Source organism: Ctenocephalides felis, unplaced genomic scaffold (assembly GCF_003426905.1).
Source record: "Ctenocephalides felis isolate EL2017-DRISC unplaced genomic scaffold, ASM342690v1 CF-g0.4_SCAFFOLD_01886, whole genome shotgun sequence".
NCBI lineage: Eukaryota > Metazoa > Arthropoda > Insecta > Siphonaptera > Pulicidae > Ctenocephalides > Ctenocephalides felis.
The window spans coordinates 135,734,517-135,740,449 of record NW_020538040.1 but is presented as its reverse complement, the minus strand read 5'-3'; the positions used below and the strand labels follow the sequence as shown (position 1 = coordinate 135,740,449).

The 5,933-nt window shown below is 29.3% G+C and overlaps 1 non-coding gene across 1 annotated transcript; it reads right to left on the bottom strand.

Annotated features, from left to right (window-relative positions):
• Positions 1-2,112: 2,112 nt before the first annotated feature.
• On the bottom strand, positions 2,113-2,184 carry Trnaa-cgc. The gene has a single exon. It is a non-coding gene; the product is annotated as a tRNA-Ala (tRNA).
• Positions 2,185-5,933: the final 3,749 nt, after the last annotated feature.

Here is a 5,933-nt window from a genome sequence, read left to right as displayed (position 1 = left end):
AAAGTTTTACATTCTCGTAATTTGTTTTATATGAGTTAGTGGTCATTGAAGAACATACATTTACAATGATGGCCGATCCTGGGGTCGTCCTCATCGCTCGCTCGCTCGCCATTTTCTTCTAACGCTAATTGATATCGTATGAGCCGAATTTTATGTATTTATCTTCACTTTTCCTTTTCATGGAATTGTTATTTGAAGTTAATTTTTTAACCTATTTTAAAAATATTGTCCGGAGATTAGTAAAACATGAAAAAAAAATTCTATATTTCTTAAATGATATTGAATGTTGGTACTTCCTAAGGTGTGCGCCCGCACAATAATTTTTAATAAGTTCAATTTTTGCAGTATGTTAAAGTTTATAGCAATTTCCAAAAGGCATAGTGGGTTGATTCAACTTATTTACAATTAGCGTCGTAAGTTTTTTTTATCATTTAACAATAGAATTTAATTTATTTGATTTAATTTTTTACAATAGAATATAAATTAAATGAAGAGCGGAAAGACATTAGCGAATGTGCCGGTTCTCCGTCAAGAATCGAGTTTGACATACATCAACAAACACCCCGACTACAAATACCAAGACACCCAATAAATTATTTTACTTTATATTTTACAAATGAATGAATGAAAAACAAACCATTATGGCAGCACAAAAATGAACAAATATACTGACTAATCAGTGGCATATTCTAAATGCGAGAGAAAGAAAATGGGATTGTATTGTCTGTTCTGACAGCACTAGGAGGAAGGCGGCGAACAACATTTTATTGTAAAACATTCAAAATCAACCAGCTATGCATTTTGGAAATTGTTTTGAATGTCACCATTCTTTATAAAATAATCAAAAATAAATTAATATTATAAATGTATGTCCTTCAATGATCAAACAAATTGCATAACATACACAATGTAAGTCAAGTTTACAGCCGGTACAATTGATTGTTTTGATGAAATCGGTGCCGTCCCCGTAAGTGTTAATAAAAAAAGGGTGAAAATATACTTAAAAAATTAATAGTTAATTAATAAAAATGTTATGGCGGGCCGCACTTCTTAATAAATTACAAAGCTTGATATATATTAAGAAACATAATATAAAAATACTAAATCAAAAGAATCATAAATTATTGCAATAAGAAAAGAATACAATATAATTAATTTATTTATGGAAGCAAGCTGGTAAAATAAATAAAATTCTACTTTATAAACGCTTAAAGAAAAATATTTAACAGGCCACATAAAACCTACGGGCCGCGTGTGCTTATCCTTGATCGATGCTTCAATACGATGCGTCATTGTGTATACAAAATTTTAAAATTCCACATAAGATATTTTTAATTCAAATTAATTTAACAGAATATAAAATCTACTATAAAATGTAAAAGCAACAAAAGCTTCCAAACAAAAACGAATTCGGTTTTTTATTTTCAATATTTTGAAATTTCTCTGTATTTTCAAATTAATTTATACTTCTCGAAAAATTTTAAAACATTCAACAAATTGCAACATTTTCAAAAATATCAATTTTCAAATATTTTTTTTTTCAAAAATTAAAAAAAAAACTAGAAATTTTCAGAAAATTTAAACTCGTTAAAAAAATCAATTTTATTCAAGAATTGCAAAAAACAGAACGATTTAATACACTCAAAAAATTCTGCAAAAAAATCGAGTTTTTTGAAAAACCTGAAAAAAAATCAATAAAATATAATTTTATCACGATCTTTTTTATGAGATAATATTCTCGAATGCCTTCATTTTATCTCGATTAGTATTACATCTCATGTAAGTATAAGGGCTTACAAACTTACCGTATGTATTTATAATAATCCATTTGAAAATATTTGAAGTAATTGTAAGTAAGTATTGGTTAATTTTTATTGATTATTTTTATTTCTCGAATGTTTAATTACGGCGCGGAAAGTTCTAGCAATTTGCCTTAGGGCGGAATGCCATGCACCACTAGATTTATTTTTTCATAAAATCTGAAAAAGTCTAGCAATCTTCAAGAATTTTAAGATCACAGTCAAATTTGTCGTTATATATTAATATCTAAACTTTGAAAATATAAAATATGTAGTTTATTTATGTAACTAATTAAATATGTATAAAAACGTTTGGAGGAGCTGGGATTTGAACCCAGGACTTCCCGCATGCGAAGCGGACACTCTACCCCTGAGTTACACCCCCTTGGGAACAAGATATTATTTTTCCATTTAAATTTTCAAAATGTGTCAAAAAATGAATGCAACGCTATTGCGATATTAATATTTGAGCTTGTGCATAATTTTGTTTTTAGAATAAAAGACCATCTAGCACCCAATCAAATCACACAAAAACAAAATTTTGCATATTTTGTAACATTAAAATTCAAATTGAAAAAAAAAAATTCCCATAAATTCCAAATGTCACACAATTGCCAAGATGGTAGTCAAGCTGATGACTGCCCTGCTAGCAATGGAAGAGCAACAAGTCCTTTAATCTTCAGTAATCCTGAGATACAGTCATCTCTTCGACCAACAGAAATGATAAAAAAGCAGACGTGGGCGAGAGAACCAGGAATGTATCCGGCCGTTGCCATTTTTTGGATTCATCCAGGATGGGGGCCCTATTAGCCCCGGATTATCCGAATATTGCATATCCGTCTAAGGGCGCCGCAATTATGAAAGAAAAAGAGAAGGAAACGGTCCACGAGGACACTAACATTTTAGAAGAGGACTTAAAAGTGCCAAAGAGCATTACTCCAGGCGGAAGCTTAAAAAACCGATAGTGGTAGTTGAAATATTTATTACTTCGCGAAAGAATATGAAAAAATGCAGGAAATAAATATAAATCTTACATGCAAATGTCTTTTATTTGTTTAGCTAATTTTTCATATTAATATTTGCATTAAGATAATATAAGTTTTTTAGCTAGTTGTAAGTAGCATTTTGCCTTAAGGCAAGAGTTGCATGAACGTTCCGACGACATGCGTAAATACTCGACATAATCAGCAAGAATTAGAATTAGCTATTTAGATAAAATGTTGAAATGCTTATTTCGAAAATAAAAATTTCGCTTTTATTTAAGCGATTATCAGTTGATATCTTTGAAACATATGTACTTGCAATATTATATCTGTAATCGTGTAAAATAAATTAATTTGTTTAACATGTTTCATTTCACCCATTTCGCGTTCTGAAAATGAATTTTAATGTAGCATAACCTACGAAAAGTAATTTAATTATAAAAATTAAAATTTTCAAGTGGCGGGCATAGCTCATGGTTAGCATGTCCGACTCACATGCCTGAGATCGTTGGTTCGTTTCCAGGCACTTCCTAATAATTTAATGAATTGTAATAACGAATTTGTATATGATAAAATAGAATTGTAATTGAATAAGTTAGTATGTATGAATAAAAAAATAGTATCAAGCTAAAAAAAAAATTAGAAAACGCAATAGCATTAGTAGAAAAATGAAAAAGATGGATTTAGAAGAAAGAAGAATGAGTAAAAACGAATAGAAGAAGTATTTGAAGTAAAATAATGTCTTGAGTTAGAATTTGAAATGTTGAGTTAAAATTGATTAGAATTAGAAGTAAGAAATAGAATTAAAAATAATGTTAAATAAATAAAGAAATGTTGTAGGTGGCTAAATGCTCCATGTAAGCGAGGCCAATAAAAAAAAATTCAAAATTTCATCAACACAACTGTAAAAGTTACTAAATCACAATTCTTTTCGGTCAAGTTGTTTATATTGGTTCAGTCATGTGTTTATCAAGACCTATAACTTTTAGTTTATAGTTTATAAATTATTTCTAAAGATAATGTTAACTTATGTATATAAATGAAGTACAAACATTTTTACACTTCCTTTTAAACCTCTCGAAGGAGAAGTTTATGTTTTCATAAAAAAAATCCGACTCGCTAATTTTATGTTTTCTCGACGTTACAAGGCATTCTGAATCAAATGAGACCAAATTTGGAAAAAGTATGTGTGTGTGAACAGATGTTTTTGCCGTAAATCGACGTTTTCTACAAAACGGATGGACCGATTTCAAAAAAAGCCATTCTATGTATCTCAAGATGGACTAGCGTTTCTGAGTTTTGTGCGACGATCGGCCGGGCCGTTTCTTTGTAACTAGCAGAAAAGTGAAAAATTTTTCATCCACGTTTTAGCCCGCAATTCTGAATCGATTTTGAAAATTCAAGAACCGTTCGATTGATATTGGAATCGTGCTGATTGGTTTTTGGTAAAGATCGGCCAGGCCGTTTTCTTGTAATAGTTTTTTTTTTTTGTAAATTGACGATTTTTATGTTTTTTTTGACGGTAGATACAATAGTCTTGTAGATCATACTTTTATGTAGATCATATTTCGAAAATTCTTCAAAGTTTGCAAAAATTAATAGTTTTTTTGGCATTTGTCAAAATTAGACTTTGATCGACGTTTTCTGGAAAACGCCTGAACCGATTTCAGAAATTTAAAAGCAATTTGATGTATCTCAATGAGGACTATTATTTTTCAGTTTTGTGCGACGATCTACCGAGCCGTTTCTTTGTAATTTCAAAAAATTGTTAAACTTTTTGTCCACATTTAACCTCAAACTACCGAACTATTCGAAACATATTAGTTGGGATTGATACTGATTAGTTTTAGGTGAAAATCTACCGAGCCGTTTCCTTGTAATTAACTGTTGAAAAAAAATTGAAGCCGATTTTTATGGAACTTTTTTTTTGAGATACATATCATGGTCTTATAGAACTTACTGAAATATTGCAGCCTTACGACAAGTATTTTAATTTTAAAAATTTATCAAAGTTTGAGAAAATGATTAATTTTTTTTGACGTTTGTTAAAATTAAAATTAGACGATTTACTTGGTATAACGATAGAGTACTTGGTCTTAATGAACATAATAAACCATTAAAGTCCTATGGAAACTGGTTCAATTATAAAAATTATTGATTTTTGAAAATTTGCTTTTAGAAATTACTCCAAGTTAACGTGTTCGTTCGTTTTCAAATATGTGTAATAAATCCACTCGGAATACTTTTAATCACTCATAAATTATTTTTTATTGATCAAGTCGATTGTTTACACATATCGGGAAGTTCATGTAACTTGCCTCAAGGCAAAATACCAATACCAACTAGTTATATCAGTGATCTCTGTGCCATTTAATATACAGTAGAACTCGTTTATCCGGACGTCAGTTATACAGATTCGCGATTATCCGGATTACTAACCGCAACAAAATAAGTATGTACATACCTGCGAATCGAATTTTTGCATGATTAATGCTGCAGTTTAGTATTTATTTCTATGTAATGTAATTTAAGAAAATATATATGTACATACATAAGAAAGTAATAATTCCTTAATTAACATTGATTTCCGTTGATATCTATGTATGTATTTGTTAATTTTAAATAAATACACTTATTCTTTATACATTCGGTTATCCGGATTTTCGATTATCCGAATGCTCATCGGCAACAATTAGTCCGGTTAATATCGAGATTCTACTGTATTCATATATTAGGTTATGTATCATAGATCCATATAATGGCTCTTATTTATACACCTGAATAATATAAAAATAATTCCTTTGTACTGAATAAATCAAATAAATTAAAAGTGGACCGTGAGGGTGTAATTTAAATGTAAGATGGAGCTACTAAATAGGTAGACTCTAGCGAATGGTTTTCAAACGCATTTGAATATTTGCAAAATCAAAACTGTTTGATATATTTCAATAAAATCAAACCCATTTTTTTCTATATAACTATATACTCTGCTGGGATAAAAATTTACTCACAGTCATGATTTATTAACGTCAAATTTTATATGTCTAAATGAATTGAGTTTGTTTTTAATTGATCATCTTCAAACCGTCCGAAATCCCAAGATATATTTAAAAAATAATAATTGTTTTGGCCTTAATAATTTTAATGAAAA